This window comes from Stenella coeruleoalba, assembly GCF_951394435.1.
Source record: "Stenella coeruleoalba genome assembly, chromosome: 5".
Lineage (NCBI taxonomy): Eukaryota > Metazoa > Chordata > Mammalia > Artiodactyla > Delphinidae > Stenella > Stenella coeruleoalba.
Genome location: NC_137150.1, coordinates 73,204,050 through 73,225,266, shown reverse-complemented (window position 1 = coordinate 73,225,266; position 21,217 = coordinate 73,204,050). Strand labels below are relative to the sequence as shown.

At 41.8% G+C, this 21,217-nt stretch overlaps 1 protein-coding gene and 1 long non-coding RNA gene across 3 annotated transcripts in view; one reads left to right on the top strand and one right to left on the bottom strand.

The window, feature by feature from the left end:
* The window catches only part of TFRC (transferrin receptor), a 58,849-nt gene that overhangs the window by 19,985 nt on the left and 17,647 nt on the right, over positions 1-21,217 (bottom strand). Inside the window, exon 1 of one of the 2 annotated variants that reach the window (XM_079921848.1) lies at positions 4,420-4,686. The exons of the other annotated variant lie outside the window; for it this stretch is intronic. The gene's annotated coding sequence lies outside the window, so the exon portion shown is untranslated. Of the gene's footprint in view, positions 1-4,419; positions 4,687-21,217 lie in introns of those variants that run through there. 2 annotated transcript variants of the gene reach the window in all.
* On the top strand, positions 1,695-11,014 carry LOC307186578. The gene is made up of 3 exons (XR_013828414.1): positions 1,695-4,151; positions 7,121-7,178; positions 9,974-11,014. It is a non-coding gene; the product is annotated as an uncharacterized lncRNA (long non-coding RNA).

Below are 21,217 nucleotides of genomic sequence, written 5' to 3'. Positions count from 1 at the left end.
TTTACAGATGAAAAGGCCAGTTATTTGAGACGTTAAGTGACTTGCTTGAGGCTGAAAACTGATCATCTAAAAATGAAGTCCAATGGGTTTCTATAAAACTGGTTTTATAGAAAGCGCGTTCTCATCTCCAGAAATTTAAGAAATTAATTTCAACTTTTTTCAAAGCAAACTACACCTCTGTAACCAAGAGAGAGTCTTAAGTTAAAGCGTAGGTATTAACTGAAATCTAGATTTTCTAATTAATTTGGTTTGAGTCCATCTAGATGCTTGAAAGTGATAGTATGTTGAGATGTATAAAATGGACATTTATTTCACACTATTTTAAAGCTTTTCCTCCACTACAAGTACACTCATAGCACATTTAACACCCACATTGCACAAAGCAACCTGTGATATACATGCAGATTGTAAAACAAAGAAATTATAAAAACTGGCATTAGAAAAGTCTATCAAAACCTATTAACAAAAAAACAATTTTTAATCCCCAAGCTTTAAAGACCGGAGCCAATAAGCAATAGGTCATATTCTTAGAAGCACAATCTCTTGCCCCATGTGGTACAAAAAGCTTATCACTATCACTGCACCAGAACCGTACAGACCCAATCACTAGAGCCAGAACTAGAAGGCCCCACCCTGAACCAACTTTAATCACCCTTTTCTAGGAAAAAACGGCTTACCAGTTTAATATTCATCTGACCCAGCCATTCCTCAAGGCTTCTAGTTTTAAAGACTAAAGTGACAACATATTTAAATAAATGATCTACATAAAAGATTTAAATAAACAATGAGATTGAGGATTGCAAGTCTGAAAAAACATTAATAGCACATGCCATGATTTTGTATAATTAAAAGTATATTTTTTACTGAGAAAACAGATACACTATTTCTATTTTCAATCCCCAGACAGAACATTAAGACTATAACATAAAAGAAATCAAGTCAGAGGAAAAAAAGTGTGACCTAGGTAATTTCCATTTTAACTCCATCATTTAACCCCACATCTGTGAAGAACACAATTAATTCTATGATATCCAGAAAAGTTATTCCTGAAGTTTTTACACATAACAAAATTGAGTTATTCTTTCAAAATAATCTCACACATAGTAAAGCTATTTCAAAGAACCCTTAATGAATTTTCTTCTAACTGAAATAACTCTAATTTACGTGTTCTAAAAGCATGGGAGAGAAACTTTTCATACCAGTTATATACCAGTCTATAAACAAGTAGTTCTCTTACAAGACTATGTATAAAAGGCAAACAACCATTATTTGGCTTCTTTCAAGATGTCACCACCAGTGCTAACAATCTATTACAAGAGACAAACCAAACATCACCTTGATTTTTATTCATATTAGCATCTTGTATATCTTTGGTGTTCTCAGTGATAACTGGGAAAACTATTGAGTTTCTCACAATAATGAAAATTAAGGTAAGCAAAACCAGAGCCCCACATGTTTTGAACATGAAATGGAAGGAAGATCTGAAATGTTTTTTAATTGAGCCATGGGATGGAAGACAGGAGGCAAGCAAAGGTACTCGCTAGACTACAGCCCCAAACTTCTTTCAAATTCAAATCATCTTATTCCTACTTTCTTGAAATGTGGCATTTCTATTTAATTTTTTTTTAAATACAGTAATTATCTTATGGTCTTAAGCTACTTCGGGATGTCTTAAAACAATAGTTCTGTACAAAATACGTACAGCTAAAGGGCTGTGGGGATCAGGTACCAAAATATACTTTCACCTATATATAAAACATACCCAAAGCTGCTACTCCACTTTACCTGAAATAAAAATAAGACACTTATTTGTTATTATTGACAAGCCCATTTCAATTTAGAAAACAAGCCACAGTTTCAAATCCTTGGAGATCACATAAAATGAAATTCCTCTGCCTGCTTTTGAGGCTCTGTTCTAGAGACCTATACTACCTAATTACTTTGCCGCCCTCTATCTTCTCCAAAATGAGACAGAATCCAGCCCCTGCCTGTACCCACTAACATTCTTCCTCTGTTCTTAAAGTCCTACTCATTTCTTCCAGGATCTGCTCAAGGGCCATCTCTATGAAGCCTTCTCTGACTGATATCCCTATCCTATAATACTTGATATGCAATTATATCATAATCAACAAAGACTAAAGATATTTTATTTGTTAACGTACGGGGGCATGCTTAATGTATATGAAGTTCACTTTTCATATCATTTGGAAATTATATGAAAGAGAATATGATGAAAACCTTGGACGTGGGATCTTCCCATCCTTGCTACTATTTTGGTTTATCCTGAAATCACTGGGTAAAGCTTGGGTAGTAGGGAAACTTTAAAAAGTAGAAAAACTGTAAAGAGACGGTTGGTCAAGGTCTTTACTAGCTTCCAGAGTTAACTTTCCGGGCCTAAAATGAAAAGGCAGTGGAGGAAATCAAAAAAAAACAAGCAAAATCTTCATTCCTATTTAGCTTTCTGAAAAAAAGATTGCTCAACTTGAAGGTCAGGACCACCTGAAGTCCCTGCGGTCTATTTGTGTAGTGCTCATCTGCGAGAGCAGACAGAAGGCACACACACAGAAGATTTCCAAACGGCCTCAGAGAATCATTTTTAGGAGCTTTCAGTTGTTGTCTGATTCAAGTTTAGCTGAGAGCCTTCTCCATTACAGATAACTACATTATCAGAGGCAAATAAATGTCACCCCTTAGGGCAGAGTTAGCTGAGTTGTTTGCTATCCAACAATCTTCAGCACAGGCTAGGTTCACAGCCACCACTACAATGTTCTTGTCAGAACATTCCATCAAAGAAAAGTTAAAGGATGCTATGCTATATATAGACTTTTGGAAAATATTTCATATCAATGACAAAATTTTTTAAATTCTGGATTTTCTTGTGAAGCATATTGAGTTTATTATAATCCAAAATTGAGGGGGGGGGGAAACAGCAGGGCAAACAAGTATACTTTAGATAGCCTAACCTTAATTTTCAAAGCAGAAAATCAGGGACCTCCCTGGCAGTCCAGTGGTAAAGACTCCGAGCTTCCACTGCAGGGGATGTGGGTTCGATCCCCGGTCGGGGAAATAAGATACCACCAAAAAAAAAAAGGTAGAAAACCACTTCTGGAAATCACCTTAAATGTCTTTGTCAGTAAGGTCAAACTCCCTAGCTCAGAGACCACAGAATCAGCATCTAGTATTCCAAAGTCCTATCGAAACCTAGAATAAAGGTATCCAAATATTTGTAACAGGGCAACTATTTCCTACTTCAATCTTCTCCGAAAAAAGCAGCAGCAATCAATTTCCTTGGTATACCCAAAGTCGCCACAAGCAGTAGGCAGAGGGAGGACGTTAACACGAGTCAAGTCACAACTTACCCACTCTCCCCACTACGAGCTTAGAAAGCTGTCCACCCGAAACAGTGACACAATGGGTCTCTAAGCCCATTTATGCCATACGGCACAGCCTTTTTATACCATATCCCTAATTTCCTGAAGGCAAAAGCCGATTCCAATCCAAATAGCTTTTATTTAGTCTCTAGACCATAGCTTTCACAAAGTATAAGTCTTATTCCTACAGTCTCCCATCTGTTAGTGAGGAGGGCCTAGCAATCCGAATATTCTTAATATCAACACCTGCGGTTTTCAGTCGGCTTCTGCCTTGGGAAAACTGAGAACCCACACACAAGGCCAACGGGCAGCGCTGAAAGATCAGGTTGTACTAGAGTTCAAATATACAGCTTATAGAAAACCCCGCCTAAATGCCCAGGACACAGTAATCTAGTCGAGGACAGCGATGAGACCAGGGCCCGGGAGGGCCCCGAGGAATCCAAAGGCTACGAGCTCAAGGTCACCCACGCACCGCGACAGCCATTCCCTGGGAACTCTTCCTAGAGCGGCCACGTGCTCCCCGCACAGCGGCTCTGCGCTGCGGCAGCGTGGCTCACGCCTCGCTCCCGAGCCCTCAGGCTAGGGCTGTCCCACGAGGGCCTGCATCTTTTAAGGGCAAGCTACTGAGGACAAGGGATCCGGGTGGCCTGAGGAGCCGGAAGAAGAATGGCGGAGCGCAGAGCGACAGTGGGGCACCCCTCATCTCGCCCTCAGGGCCCTAACAGAATCCATTCGCCAGTCGGGGGCCGAGAGGAGGAGGGCACCAAGAGGAAGAGAAAGGTAGGGCAGCCCCTCTCTGCAGCGCGGCTCTACCCTGCTTGCACTTGCAGGCTACTCCGCTCTCCGCCGCAACCCCTTCCCCGCCGCCACGCGGCGCGCACCCCCTCCCGCCCCACCCGGAGGCGCTGCAGCCTTCCCGCGCCCGCGACTCCCCGAGGCTGCTGGACTGCACGCCGGAGGGCCGCACCCGAGACTGCTCGGAGCAGCCCCTTAGGCTGAAGGGAGGGCAGGAGGGTCAGCGGGATTCTAGCAGCAGCGTGTCACTCACACAGGCGCCTCCCGGGTCCGCCGCTCCACTACCCGTCACCGGCCGATGCTGACGCCCTCTGATGGGTTGGTTGCCTGCAGTCTGCCGTTTATAGTCTCCCGCCCTCTCCAGATCCTCGGAGACCCTTTGCGTCACTTCCTGCCTCACGTACACCTTAGGAGGCGCTCTGGAAACAGACAGCCCGGGGCTAGGGGTGGGCACGCAGCCGGATTGGGGGCCCTTCGCTGGAGCGCGGGACCCGAGGAAGCGAGGTCGGAGGGAAAAGGCGCCAGACTGCAGGTGCCGGAAGGGGTCGAGGGGGTGGCGCACCAAGCTTCCTCCTCGCGTCCTCGGCTGGCCGGCTGGCGCGCGGGCGACAGCCCTTCCTCCCGGAGCCTCCGTCTAACCTTGACCGGTCTTCTGGCCCTGCAGTGCAAGGTCAAAGGGTGTTAGCGTTTACTCGTAAATGCTGGATACTTACACTGAAATAACACTTTAAAGTGTATGTCGTTGATGGAATATTAGGTAGTCACTAAAGCCATGTTGTGAATATTTTTGCAGCATCAGAAATACTTAGGATAAGTAAAAAGGAAAAATAAAAGCAAAATGCAACTGAATAGCACAGGGAACTATAGTCAATATCTTGTAATAAACTATAATGGAAAAGAGTCAAAAAAAGAATATAGATATGTACATATATATGTATAACCAATTAGTTTGCTGTGCACCTGAAACTAACACAATATTTGTTAATCAACTATAATTTTTTTAAAAAAACAATGCAAATTTGCATTTAGGATGTGTAAAAGTTTCCCGTGAATCCCTAAGGCTGGCACAGAGCTTTGCAGAATGTTTTAATGCACGAGGAAATGGAAGATAAAATAGAAACAAGCGATTTATTAGGGTGATAGAATTGTAGAAGAACTTTCATGTACACTGTCATTGTTATTATAGGATTGTGCAATGCATAATAAATAAATAAAATGGGATTGTTATCACTTTCTAAACTCTTACAAACATTCTCACCCTCTCCCTCCCTTTGGTCGGCAACCTACAGTCCTGTGAGCGAGATTAGACAAGTTTACAAATAGCCAGGAAGCGAGAATACGTCTGGGGCCATAAAAGGGTTACAGATAAAGCGCTTTCCAGGTCAGAGCCCAGAGGGAGGCACAATAGCCCTTTGAAATCCAAATCCGTTTCCCGGCCTCGGGCTTCTGCGCTTCCACTTATTACGCGCCGAAATGAGGAAGTACAGAGGGGTGTGCCCGCCGCCCTAAAATCTCTCCCCAAGGAGAAATATTTTAAAATCTTATAAGTAGGAATATCGCTGCACCTTAGTGGCTCTACACAGGAAAAAGTTAAAGCAGGGAATGGGATGGATTCGCTGTGATGGGGCCAACTTGAAATTCTGACAGTAGGTCCTGAGTCCCTTCTCTTTCCCAGACTGGTGGGACCTTAAAAAAAAAGGAAAGAAAATAAAAGAATGCTAATATCCAGGTGAAAATCTTATAACCACGTGGAGAAAATAGACTTAGGAGACTGGAGGTCAGGATGGAACCTATGAAAATCCAAATTTAAAAGTTTACATTCAGCAAAATGAAACAATAAAGAAGACACTAAAAAGCGTGTCAATTATATGTTTATTTTCATGCTTTTATTAGTAATAACGGATACTGTGCAATTACATTCCCTTCACTATCCCTTTCTCCCTGGAAGCTTTGCAGGATCTCCCTCCTCTGCAATTTCAAGTAGATGAAAATAAATTTGTCTTGCTTTGTTGTAGAATCTTTTTTTTTTAAATTGGGGTATAGTTGTTTTACAATGTTGTGTTAGTTTCTACTGTACAGCAAAGTGAAGTTCCCTGTGCTATACAGCAGGTTCTCATTAGTTATCTATTTAATACATATTAGTGTATATATGTCAATCCCAATCTCCAATTCATCCCACCCCTCTTTTCCCCCTTTGATGTCCATGTTTGTTCTCTACCTCTATGTCTCTATTTCCGCCTTGCAAACCAGTTCATCTGTACCATTTTTCTAGATTCCACATATATGTGTTAATATATGATATTTGTTTTTCTCGTTCTGACTTACTTCACTCTGTATGACAGTCTCTAGGTCCATCCATGTCTCCACAAATGACCCAATTTCGTTCCTTTTTATGGCTGAGTAATATTCCATTGTATATATGTACCACATCTTCTTTATCCATTTGTCTGTCGATGGGTACTTAGGTTGCTTCCATGACCTGGCTATTGGAAATAGTGCTGCAATGAACATTGGGGTGCATGTGTCTTTTTGAATTATGGTTTTCTCTGGGTATATGCCCAGCAGTGGGATTGCTGCGTCATATGGTAATTCTATTTTTAGTTTTTTAAGGACCCTCCATACTGTTCTCCATAGTGGCTGTATCAATTTACATTCCCACCAACAGTGCAAGAGGGTTCCCTTTTCTCCACACCCTCTCCAGCATTTATTGTTTGTAGTATCTATACATACTGAGAGGCAATTTTGCTTTGTCTCGTATTCCATACATATGATCAAAGATTTTATTTTTTAAATCTGATTTTCATTGTTGTTGTTGCCATTATTACATAGCATTGGCTCCCACTTCTGGAGACCCAGTAACTTGGTTGCTTGCAATGAAATAAATTTTTGGTAACTTTATTTAAACTATCCAGCATAACTGAAATGGACATTATTCAATTTCCAACTTTCCACAGGCTGTTACACAAGACTTACCTTACAGTGGACCTAAAATTCTTGCGGTTCTTCCAAAAGGTACACAAAAATTTTTTTAAATCATGTATGCTAGAATTTTGCATAAAGGAAACTGGAGGTTGGAGAGGAATGTATGATGTGCTTAAATAATAAACAAGCAAGTAAATAAATAAAAGCCCTGGAGATCTGGGAAAAGAGCACAAAACCTGGACTTGAGGAACTGGAGTTTTCAACTTTCTTGAGCCTGGGTTTTATCAGCTCTTAAATGGGAATAAAAATATTTGCCTCACAGATTTTCTGTGGGTTTAAGTGAGATAAGGCAGGTGCAGTCTCCTAAAAACACACAGTAATAGTGGTGAGAGTGGGCAACCTTGTCTTGTTCCTGATCTTAGTGGAACTGGTTTCAGTTTTTCACCATTGAGGACGATGTTGGCTGTGAGTTTGTCATATATGGCCTTTATGATGTTAAGGAAAGTTCCCTCTATGCCTACTTTCTGCAGGGTTTTGGCACATATATACAATGGAATATTAGCCATAAAAAGAAACGAAATTGAGTTATTTGTAGTGAGGTGGATGGACCTAGAGTCTGTCATACAGTGAAGTAAGTCAGAGAAAAACAAATACCATATGCTAACACATATATATGGAATCTAAGAAAAAAAAAAAGGTCATGAAGAACCTAGGGGTAAGACGGGAATAAAGACACAGACCTACTAGAGAATGGACTTGAAGATATGGGGAGGGGGAAGGGTAAGCTGTGACAAAGTGAGAGAGTGGCATGGACATATATACACTACCAAACGTAAAATAGATAGCTAGTGGGAAGCAGCCGCATAGCACAGGGAGATCAGCTCGGTGCTTTGTGACCACCTAGAGGGGTGGGATAGGGAGGGTGGGAGGGAGGGGGACGCAAGAGGGAAGAGATATGGGAACATATGTATATGTATAACTGATTCACTTTGTTCTGAAGCAGAAACTAACACACCATTGTAAAGCAATTATACTCCAATAAAGATGTTAAAAAAAACAACAAAAAACACACAGTAAACTGGCACAGAGTAGCCTCTTCACTGAGTCAGTCTGGGTGGGATGGAGCAGGATCAGGCAGGAAAGTAACATGGAAGATGTCTTCAGGCCAGACTTGGATTGATGAGGAAGAAATAAGGTATTTAGCCAGAGGAGACCGGCTTGCCTGTGGTGTGTATTAAAAATCCTACTCTATGTAAATACCTCAGGGAAATCACTGGTAGAAAAGAGTTATAGAAATCATCAGCTGCACAATTCTCCCTCCCTCTCTTTTTTCTTCACCTTGAGATGAAAACAGGAATCTTCCAATTTAGTGAGGGAGGAATAGGAGGGAAAAACAAAGCAGAGAAGCCACTGATGTAGTGAAAAGAGCCCCAGCCTCGAAGTCAGCAACTAGTCCAGAGCTGTCATCAACTGTGCTGCAGAACCATGGGCTTAATGGCTCTATGCCTCAGTTTCCCCACTGGCCACATGAAGATAACATCCCTTTATGTCCTTCACCAGTGAATTAAAAAGCAGTAAAGCTCCTTTAACTACACAGTTATACAAATACAAGGTGCAGCTAGTTCAGAGCCCAAGCCAAGTGAGTAAATGTTGCCTGAGGGGGAAGAGCCTGGAAACTGAGAAATTCTAAGCAACTAGCAATGAGGTTATTGCTCCAGAAAAGGAAAAGTTGTCTTCAATGGCATTTGACTGCCTGATTCCAGTAAAAATGACTCAGTTATTGATAATGGCTGAGAAGAAAAAGTAATCAATTATCATTTACTGCATTTATACAATTACATTTATTGAATAGTATTGTGTGTCTGGCAAAGACACGTAAATAGATAGGAAAGGAATCTGTACCCCTGAAAAGGCAAACAATGTAGCTGGGGAAACAATTTATACTTAAAGGACAAAAAACAAGGATGCAAATATGAAACATAAGCAAAAATAAAAGTGAGTCAGGGTCTGTGACAGACAACTGCCCAGATCTGAAAAGGAAGGTAAGACTGGTATGCTCACCAAGGCACACTGTAGTTCTCTAAATCTTGTTCCAAATTACATGCCTATTTAGATTCTAGTTAATTACCTGCTTTTTAACAATCTATTTTGTAATGTAAGAGTACAATTGAATGTAAACACACTCTCCTCTCTAACTCAGTCACAGGTACAAGAGGGGACTTTTGCTACTTGCCCCATAAGATCAAAATCAAAACATACACCTGTTCCGGGAGATACAGACCAGGAACCTAGTCCTGGTCTTAGTCCTAGGAGGAAAAACAAGGGGGATGGGAGAAGGGGGACAGCATTGTAAACTCAAACCTTTAAGATGATACAAGTTGGGGGTGGGAGGTTTTTAGTTTTTAGACAAAGGCATTTAGTGCTTTTTCCCTTACATTTTAAAACGTTAGTCTGTTTATGTTATGTGTATTTTATCACAATTTATAAAAATACATTAATCTGTCAACTCAGTAATAGAGGATCCAAAATCATTTGCTTTTTCTGGGGTCCTCTCTGTGGCCCAAATGCTAAATAGGTTCTCTTAGGTCAGCATTTGTCAAACATTTTTGACTGTGCTCCATGGTAAAATGTTCACTTTACAGCACAATCCAGTATACACATGTGTGTATGTGCATGTGCATGTGTGTGTGTGTGTGTGTGTGTGTGTGTGTGTGTGTGTGTGTGTGTGTGTGTATGGGTGTGTGTGTGTATTCACATGAAATAAGCAAAAGTTTCATTAATAATACCCTTGCTGTGTGCAAAGCAGTCTGGAATTTTCTACTTAATTTTTTAAATTAAATAGAAATTTTCTATTTCTATTTTTTTTTTTTTTTTGTGGTACGCAGGCCTCTCACCGTTGTGGCCTCTCCCGCTGCGGAGCACAGGCTCCGGACACGCAGGCCCAGCGGCCATGGCTCACGGGCCCAGCCCCTCCGCGGCACATGGGATCCTCCTGGACCGGGACACGAACCTGTGTCCCCTGCATCGGCAGGCGGACTCTCAACCACTGCACCACCAGGGAAGCCCCTCTATTTAATTTTTTTAAATGCTGATTTCAACTTATTAAATTGATTTCTCAGTGGGCTACGACCTGTGTTTGAAAACCACAGTCTTAATTCATCTCCTTTCTCAGAGCATAAGTCTTTCTAGTGAACAGGACAAATGACTCGCTCAAAGTTAAATATCAACTTGCAAGTTTTCTCCCTGTTACTTTGCCCACTGTTTCGACTTTCTACCACCCTGCACTTGAGCAAATATTGATTGAGGTTTTATGAATTGGTAGGCAGTGTTAGAAAACAAAACATAGATAAAGCCTTTTCAAATGCTTTCAAACATGCTTTGGTCAGTCATGGCCGTACTCTGCTGGTCACATAGTAGGTCCTCCCAGCAACCACTACAGACGCCACTCCAACCTACATTCAGCTCTGACCACAGCTCCTATTTGACAAGCTGTATCCACTTTCTTTACTTTGGAACCCTAAGCTCAGGGCAATCACTTTAGGGCCAGAATCATAAAATAAAAATATGGAGCTCTGCACATTGGAACAGGATGTGTTCCAGAGAATGAAGGTGAATTGTCAGCTCATATATTTGAGGTTGATATTTGAGGTTGGTACTATTTTCCATTTTATTTTGCATTTTTTTCCCTTTAAAATGTACTTGGAAACCTTCAGTTTCCTGTCCTAATACTGCTGACTAAATTATTCTTTGTTTCCCCTGTGCTAAAAGGAAGCTTACATGGGAGAACATGGAACAGGAGCAATCCAGGTTAATATGGTGGAATTTGCCCCTACTTTATTGCAAGTGGCAAAAGTTACTCAGGGAAGGGAAAGAAGAATATATAATTAATTTTAAAATTAATTACAAGAATATTTATGCCAATGAGTATAGTGGTCAAAGTCAGAGTTTTGAGCAGGATATAAGGTCCTATTTAGTTAGCCCTTCTAGTTTCATAATAGAATTTCAAGTTTGGCAGGAACTTTGACTCATGTACCATACATGGCCTGTAACAGATGTCCACTAAATATATGTTGAATTCATTTGACAAAATTCCTCTACTTTACCCCATCAAGTGGTTGTCTAGCTTCTCCTCAATCTTTCCAATGAGAGCAAATTTATCACTTCCCAAACCAGAGAGCCTTGGATGGTTCAGACAGTTAGAACGTTTTCACCTAGGGAATTCCCTCGGTGGCCCAGTGGTAGGACTCTGAGCTTTCACTGCCAACGGCCCGGGTTCAATCCTTGGTCAGGGAAGACCCTGCAAGCCACACGGTGTGGGCAAAAATGAAAGAAGTTTTTTTTGTTTGTTTGTTTGTTTTTTGCGGTACTCGGGCCTCTCACTGTTGGGGCCTCTCACTGTTGGGGCCCCTCCCGTTGCGGAGCACAGCCTCCGGACGCGCAGGCCCAGTGGCCATGGCTCACGGGCCCAGCCGCTCCACGGCATGTGGGATCTTCCCAGACCGGGGCACGAACTCGCGTCCCCTGCATCGGCAGGCGGACTCTCCACCACTGCACCACCAGGGAAGCCCAGAAAGAAGTTTTTCACCTATGTTATACTGAATTCTCTTTCCCTCTATTTTTGATAAATTGGTTATTGTTTGAAGACTGCTCTCACGTCCACAGCTGTCTTCTCTCCTTCAGGCAAAATATCTTAATCCCTCCTAAGGGCCACCACAGGACGCGATTCCATGTCTTCCCACCCACTAGTCACTTTTGGAAGCATGGTCTGACCGATTCAGATGGTCAAGCAGAGGACTGGAGCAGGGTTACCACCATTCCTCTGTTCCAGAGGCTTCTGCCTGTACACATCCCATTTGTCTACCACCACATTCACTGCATTAACAACCACTGCACATTGTCAGCTCATGCTGAGCTCTTGGCAACAGGGTTCAAAAAGAACAGATTGGCCTTTGGAGCAGAGAGACCTGGGTTCAAAATCGAGTTTTGCCATGTACTAGCTGACTGTGCTACTATTCCGTATTTCTCTCTTTTCCGTGGATAATGTGATATCCACATATTGTTGCAGTCTGATACACTATGCATAGACTATCTTCCCCAGTTTATTGCCACTCTAGTTAGTGAATGATGGGGAAGAATCTAGTCTCTTTGGCTGGGAACATCCTTGAATATAGAGCTGAATGACGGACAACAGCTAAGATTTACTGATCATCTACTGTGTGCTGGTAACAATTCTAATCCCTTTATAGTATTAGTTCATGCACTCCTCATAACAATCCTTAAAAATAAGAATAAATATTATCTCCATTTTCCAGGTGTGAAAACTGGCATTATACAGAGGGAACTTGCCCCAGGTCACATGGCTAATTAGTGGTGACAACGAGAATTCAAATCTAGGCAATCTAGCTTCTGAACCCAGCCCCAAATGACACCACTGTACTGCCTCATTATAAATCTAACCGTGACACAGACTGACTGCAAGGCAGAATTTTTATTAAAGAGGTTCAGGGAACATCCAAGTGGGATTTGAAAAATTTGAATATTTGGGGGGGATCCATTTATTTTTCATTTCAGATTTAATTTTATTTCAAAATTTGGATTCAGATTCATGTTGAGGGGGAAATCTCAAATAATTCTAAAAATAAGACTTCGGAGAGTGACTGATAGTCCAGAAATCTAAGTACAGGTTTAACAGAATTGCGATGCATTCATTTTATTTCTACAAGACAAGCTGATTTATTAAATTCTCAATATGTGTACTTATCTTTGCTAAGGAGAGTTATTGAATTAAAATAATTATATTTGTTCCTAAAATATCAATGAATCAGTTTCATCTTCCTCTTTTTGACATCTGTAGCTTACAACTCTTTCACTTATGTCTTAGTTTCCCTTCCTCTATGGTGTAAATCTGGCATCTTAATAATACGTCTGATAAACTCTGTGCAGTATGGCCAAACTTAGTATAAGTTGAGGTGTTAAAAAAAGGGGGGGGCTAAAAAAAGAGGCTTTTGAATGTGAAGTGCTGGCTGGCTGCTGATGTAAAAGGGGAACATGAACAAATGTGTAAAGAAAATACTTGCAAACCTAATTAAATCTAAATCCTAAATCAGCAAATCCAGGGTTTGGAAAATATCTTATCATCTGAAACTTTTTGGTTTCTTCAGCTTAATATGTGCAAGTAGACAAATGTTCCCTTGGTTTGGAAAATTATCCTGCCAACAGTTTTATTTCTCATACATGGAAATGTGGTCAAGCAGGCGACTGTTTGGTGGTTACATCCACGAGGGCTGGCCTGCCTTCCCTGCTTTATCGCACACAGTCTCCTGAATGGTAGGGAAGCTGTGTCCTACAGCTAAGATTCCCAGGTGTCAGTCTATTAATATTCACTGAGCCCCTACCCGGTTTGGGTAATGGGCTGAGTGCTTATACTGGGTCAATTTTAGCCTGCCAACAATTCTGTCAAGTAGGTACCATATCCGTTTTATAGACGAATATGTGGGAGTGAAAAGAACACAAAGTAATTGATTCCAAGTGGAACAGCTTAGCTTCAGATCTTTGAGATCTTCTATCTTAAAGCCACCTTTCGCACATCTCAGGTATTGAGACATTGAAATACTATCCAGCAGGCAGATGGCTGAAGCTCTGTGCCCAGAATAGAGTGACTTACTGCCAGGCTCCAGCCTGGACCTTGTAACCATAGCCATCTTAGGAAGGTTTGAGTCCAGTTTATATTTGAATTTGATGCCACAGGCATGAAATAAAAGACCCTAAAATATAAAGACAAGGTCACTAAGTGCAGTGTGCCTGGGATAACCATCCCCCAGAATGTTTCCTAGAAATAACCTGTGCTAAAGTGAGATTTGAAATTTGCTTAACTGATGACATGAAAGTCCACAGCCCCCTACCAGGTGATCAGAAAGCAGCTAACCTAAAATATTATCATTGTAAACCATCTCTAAACGTCATAAGATTACTGCTTCTGAGACTGGATTCAGACAGTGAAGCATTTGAAGAGACCCACTGACTTCCACAACAAAGTCCACGCCAGGACTCAAAAGTAGGCAATGGCTGCAGAGAGTTGCAGAGAGAAAGAGAATCCAGGAACAGGAGGCAGCCCTGCTGAGCCCAGTGCCCTCCCCGTTGCCAGCGGGGGATCCCGGGTCCAGCCTTGAGGGACCCTGTGGACAGGAAGGGTTCCCTGCGGGTGTTGAGATGAATCAAGCTGATGTGGATTTTGAGATCCACATGGAGCCTAGACTCTAGCCCAGGGCTTCTTTTTTTTTTTTTTAAACATCTTTATTGGAGTATAATTGCTTTACAATGGTGTGTTAGTTTCTGCTTTATAACAAAGGGAATCCGCTATACATATACATATATCCCCATATCCCCTCCCTCTGTGTCTCCCTCCCACCCTCCCTATCCCACCCCTCTAGGTGGTCACAAAGCACCGAGCTGATCTCCCTGTGCTATGCGGCTGCTTCCCACTAGCTATCTGTTTTACATTTGGTAGTGTATATATGTCAATGCTACTCTCTCACTTCGTCCCAGCTTCCCCTTCCCCTTCCCCGTGTCCTCAAGTCCATTCTCTACATCTGCATCTTTATTCCTGTTCTGCCCCTAGGTTCTTCATAACCATTTTTTTTTTTTTTTAGATTCCATATATATGTGTTAGCATACGGTATTTGTTTTTCTCTTTCTGACTTACTTCATTCTGTATGACAGACTCTAGGTCCATCCACCTCACTACAAATAACTCAATTTCATTTCTTTTTATTAGCCCAGGGCTTCTTAAACTATAAAGAGCATGGGTGTCCTGGGAGTCTGTTAAAGTGCAGATTCTGACCCCAGGTGGGGGCCTGTGACTCTGAATTTCTAACAAGATCCCTGGTGATGCCCAGGCAGCTGGTCTTCAGAGCACACTTGAGTAGGTTTTAGAGCAAGAAGTTTTTACTAGCAGTTTCTCCAGTACTCCCACAGAGAGGACACACTGTGTGGCCAGCTGGCATGAAAGTGCTTTCTGCATGGCAGCTATCTTTATGTGGCTAAAGGCAATTACTGGGGCTATCACAGCTTAAGTAAAAAACCCTCAACCTTCAGCTTCTTTGCTGGGAATCCACAGTTTCCAAACAACCCACTCATCCTGATTTGAGAGCATTCCCCCCCCCACCCCTCCCCCCCCCCCCCACCCCCGCCCCGAGAAGCCCCTAGACCCTGATGTGAAGATTTGGCCTAGAGGACAGTTCTCTTGCTCCATACAAGTTAATAAACAGGTCTTATGAATCAGTGTTTGTGCCTCTGGGTAGCAGATTACCTGATGACCCTTGGGTGAACTGATAAAATTGAGTCTCCGAAACAAAGGAATGACCTAGAACTGTTGTGAACTTCACCAAGGACTCTGGGCTGAGAAAACCAGTCCCTGCACACTCTGCTCTGGAACCTCTCCTGAGACAGGGGCTGGGCTGGAAGGAGGGTAGATATTTTCAAAAACAAGCACCACCCCCAATTTTCCCCACCCCCACCCCAAACAAACAAACCAACAAAAATTCTTACTGGAAAACTAAAGGGAAACAAATACTAAATCACTATCCTGCCTCCTTCCCCAACCCACTCACACATTCATAGGATATGAAACAGATCACAGACTGCACATCTGGAAGCCTAGTTTGGGAGCCTAGGTAAAGGTCGGCTTGAGTAGGCCCTCGCCTTGACCGTTTTCCTTTTCTTCGCCTGAGTTGGCAGAGGGAGTGGCTTCTGGGCAAGGACACTCATACTTGGAGCTGGGGAGGGCTGGTGCTGGCACAGTGTGGGTGGCACAGCTGGCTCTTGCCTGGGAATGCACTGTCAACGTTATCCTTTCCTCCCCCCACCCCACAGGGATTGCCCTGACCTGAAGCATCCCTGGCCACCCAGGCCCTCCACTAGAAGCTGAGCCTCAGGTGAGCCCCTGATCCCTCCCCCAAGGCCCTGCCCCTCTGCACAGTGCCCACAGACGCCACTCCACCCTGTCTGGAAAGCTCTGTGTCATTAGCTCCTGGAAGGCCAGGCCTTGCCTCGACTCGTTTCTTTCGGTCACTAGGCTCAGTCATGAATGGCCCTAAACCAGCATCCTGCCTGAGTGGCAGGGGGCACCCACCCTGTGCTTGTCTGCATGGCGTCAGCTCCCTCTGCCAGAGGCACTGCATTACCTCATCCTGTTTCTAAGCCTGAGCTTGCTTTGGGACTATCTGTCAAGATCAGAGTCAAAACTCTGATTTTCCACGTGTTCAGAGAATAGAGAAACTCTGTTCCCATTCTTCTCACCTTATTAACAGTGTATTGGATGAACATTTGTGGAGGATCCACTGTGTGTCAGGCACTGTGTTGAGCCCTGGTGATAAAGAGCTGCCTCAGAATGCTTCCCTTGGGTTCTCTCTGATGACTTACCCGTCTTCCAGAAGCCCACCATTCCACTTCTATAGTATCAAAAGCCTTTGAAACATTAAGAGAAGCTTCCTTGTTTCATATTTAGGTATCACTTAAAACAAAATGACCAGCACAGAGGGCCCATAGAAGTGCTTCACTGTTACCCACTTCCAAGAATTTTTGTAAAAACAAGCTAGGCAACAGATGTGCAAATGCCATGAGTTATCAGAAAGAAGGTAAGTGATGAGTTGAAGGTCAGGTACCCACATGCTCCCATCTTCACCTCTACAGTGGAATTCATTCTGCTCACTATACAAACACCAATTTGTGTCCTCTCTAAGTGCCTATTCTCAGGTGCCTGCTGGATGCCCCCACCTGGATGACCCACTCAAGTTCAACCTGTCCCAAAGAGAACCCAACACCTTCCTCCCCAAACCTGGTGCCCCTGCCTCCTGTCTTCCCTGCTCCATGACACTGTGCTTTACAGATTCTGGGGACAGTCCTGACAGTCCTGGGGACTCTCCCACAGTCACCTGTTGGTGCTCAAAAATGTTTATTGAATGGAGCTCCTAAAACAAACTGCATTTACAAAAGTACATCGGTGGGTACCTGAGTGCACAGAACGTAGTCGAAAGGGAGACACCCCAGACTAACAGGTAATTATAAGGGAAACTGAGTGTGGGAGATACACGGGAACTCTGTACTATCTCTACAATGTTTCTGTAAACCTAAAAGGGTTCTAAAAATTAAAGTCTATTTAAAGGGAAACAAAAAAAGAGTAGGAAAAAAATGAAAAGGTAAGTTGTTAAAAGTTCAGGAATTGCAATATAAATGCAAAAGTTGAAACTCAAGGTGAGATGTGCTTGTTGAGGAATCATTAGACAAGGGTATCTGGGAGTTCAGAGGAGGGAAGACTGTGACCAGGGATCTTGGGGAGGATCCTGGAAGAAACAGACCTGGGAGTCCTGAAGGTACCGTCTGCACAGGCTGTGAGCACTTTGATACCCCACCTTTAGATGTTCAGAGTTGCTCACAGACACAAAGAAGACAGCTCTGAACCAAACAAGCCTAGGTGTTTGAACTCTCAACTTAAGCTCTCTGAGTATCTTAGAGATGTTCGTCTCTAAGTATCTTAAACTCTCTAAATCTCCATGACCTCTAATCTGTAAAATGGGAATAATAATTCTCACCTCACAGGTTTAAGTGAGATAATGCATGCTAAGTGCTTAGTACAGTATGGGCACCTTAGAAGGACTCAAAACGTGTTAACTGTTGCTGATACCGTGTCAAAACTTCAGGTCAAATACTGTATGACATCACTTACATGTGGAATCCAAAAAATACAACAAACTAGTGAATATAATAAAAAAAAAAAAAAAAGCAGATTCACAGATACAGAGAACAAACTAGTGGTTACCAGAGGGGGGCAGGGAGGCAATCTCGGGGTAGGGGAGTAAGAAGTATAAACTACTAGGTATAAAATAAGCTACAAGGATATATTGTACAATACAGGGAATATAGCCAATATTTTATAATAAGTATAAATGGATTAGAACCTTTAAAAATTGTGAATCACTATATTATACACATGTAACATATAATATTGTACAGCAACTATACTTCAATTTTTTTAAAGTATATGAAAATTTGCCATTTTTGGAATCCACAATAAAAAATACTTCGGTTTTGGAAAAACAAACAAACAAAAATACTTCAGGTCAGAGTGACTCCTAAACTAACTGTCCTCCCAGTTTCTTCTCCCCACGTCTCTCACTCTCAGCTCCCATTCGGGTCAGACTGCATTTGCCCCCATATCCTGACTTTCTAGGCTGACTTTTTGCATCTTTCTTTCTCTTCACCTCCTCCATTCAGGCCCATGGTGTTCTCTGCCATGGACCCCTTTCCTCTTCCACAAATAGGTTCTTATTCTTGTTGTCTCTCCCCATCACTGACTATGGCTTCCTGACTCCATTTCTCCACACTTGTCCTAATACCTGCCAGTTCCTCTGGGTCTTGTTGTAGCCAGCACCCCCAATGCCATATTTATTTGCCCCATCATAGCTATATCCTAAGATTCATCTTTAGTTGGAATTCAAAATTAATAACAAAGGGACCACCTTATCCTATAACACTTCAACCCAAATGTATACTTTTTCTACTAGAAAAGAAAGGGATAGTTAAAGCAGTTTCTGAGAAGTATAACATCTGTAGTACCCTATGGCATGGTACCATCTGGTTTATTGGGAAGGGGTGCAAAATAGACATGGCCTGAGGGAAATCTCAAGTGAGAGGTTGAGATTATCAGTTTAGTGAGGAAAGAACCCTTTCTCTCTGTAGCAATAGCCCTTTACTATTAGCAGAATGAGATGTCCTTGGACATCTGGTGTTCATAAAGTTAGCCATTGACCAGGAGACTGATAAAATTAATCAAAGGGTCCATATCTCCCTCCTAGGCACACCCTTACTTTCCTGCAGTTTCCCATGGCCTTAGATCCATCAGAGCAGTAAAGAGCAAGATTAGCATAGGGCCATAAATTTAGATCCTGGGTCATTTTAGCTGAAAAGCCCTCTAGCACAGTGTATAAGAACCCTCATTCATTGCTGGTAAGTATGCAAAATGGTACAGCCACTCTGGAAGAGAGGTTGGCAGTTTCTAATAAAGTTAAACACAGTTTTACAGAACAATCCAACAATCGCACACCTAGGCATTTACTCAACTGATTTGAAAACTTAGGTGCACACAAAAATCTTCACATGAATGTTTAGAGCAGCTTATTCATAATCTCCAAAAACTGGAAGCAACCAAGATAGTTGCTTCACCAATAGGTGAATGGATAAATAAATTTTGGTGTATGCATACAATGAAATACTATTCAGCAATAAAAAGGAATGAGCTATCAATTCATGCAAGAACATGGAAAATATTGCTAAGTGAAATGCATACTGTTAAGTGAAAGTAGTCAGTCTTAAAAGACTACGTACTATATGCTTCCATTTATACGACATTCTGGAAAAGGCAAAATTATAGAGACTGAAAATACATCAGTGGTTGCCAGGGGTTTGGGGAGTGGGGAGGGCTTAATAAATGAACTATATTTTAGAGCAGTAAAACTATTCTTTGTGATACATGAGACTATGCATTTGTCAAAACCCATAGAACTTGGGCTTCCCTGGTGGCGCAGTGGTTGAGAGTCCGCCTGCCGATACAGGGGACACGGGTTCGTGCCCCGGTCCAGGAAGATCCCACATGCCGCGGAGTGGCTGGGCCCTTGAGCCATGGCCGCTGAGCCTGCGCATCCGGAGCCTGTGCTTCGCAACGGGAGAGGCCACAACAGTGAGAGGCCTGCGTACCGCAAAAAAAAACGAAACAACAAAAAAAAAACCCATAGAACTTTATAGCACAAAGACTCAACCTTAATGTATGCAAATTAAAAAAATAAGTTAGTAGGTCAGGGGAATCCCGGAGTGGAATACAGACTGTGATAAAAGAATATTATTAAAATGTACTATATAACCTTACTGAAGAGAATGGAGGGTAAGTGCTGACATAAGTGACTTTGGAAATGAGTGGAGGCTGTAAGACTAAAGACTAAAGGAACTGTACATAAGCACTGTACTCTAATTGATGAAGTTGTTTCCCATGGGGGCATGGGTTAACAATTCTGAAACCACTATACATGTATACTGGGATTGAACAAATAAATAAATGAATGGCAGATAGTGGGAGGCAGATTTCTCACTCTTGGAGTGTGAAGTTACAGATAAGCAAGAGGGGAGTCTAGAATGAATCATGTGATACTAGATAGTTGCAGACATCACTAGGAATCTGTGTTTAGCTTAATGTGGATACAGATAGATATAACAGTAACAATTATGGATGTGTGTATATACACAGATTAGTATATACGTATAAAGAAAGAGAGAAAGTCAACAAAACCAAAGTTGGTCCTTTGAAAAGATCAAGAAAATTGACAAACCTTTAGGTAAACTGACCAAATTTAGAAAGAGAAAAGAAATCCACTCAAAACATGAAAATCAGGAATGAAAAAGAGGACATCATTACCAAACCTACAGAAATTTTAAAAGACTATAAGGCAATACTATGAACAACTGTATGCCAACAAATTAGATAACTTACGATGAAATTGACAAATTCCTAGAAAGACACAAACTGCTAAAACTGACTCAAGAAGAAATAGAAAATCTAAATAAGCCTATAGTGAGTAAAGGGATTGGATTAGTAATTTTTAAATTTCCCACAATTTAAAGCCCAAGCTCAGATGACTTCACAGTGACTTTTAACAAATGTTTAAAGAGGAATGAATAAAAATTCTTCAAAAACTCTTCCAAAAAATTAAAATGGAAGGAACAATTTCCAGCTCAGCCTATGAGGTTAGTATTACCCTGATGCCAAAACCAAAGACTTTACAAAAAAAAAAAGAAAGAAAGAAAAGAAAAAATACAGCAATATCTCTTATGAATATAGATTGGAAAATCCTCAACAAAATACTTGCAAACTGAAATCAATAACATATAAAAAGGATTATACACAATGACCAAGCAGGATTTATCCCAGAATGCAAGGTTGGTTTAACATCTAAATATCAATTAACATAATATACCACATCAATAGAATAAAGGACCAAAACCACATGATCATCTCAGTAGACAGCAGAAAAAGCATTTGACAAACTCCAATACCCTTTCATATAAAAACACTCAACAAATAG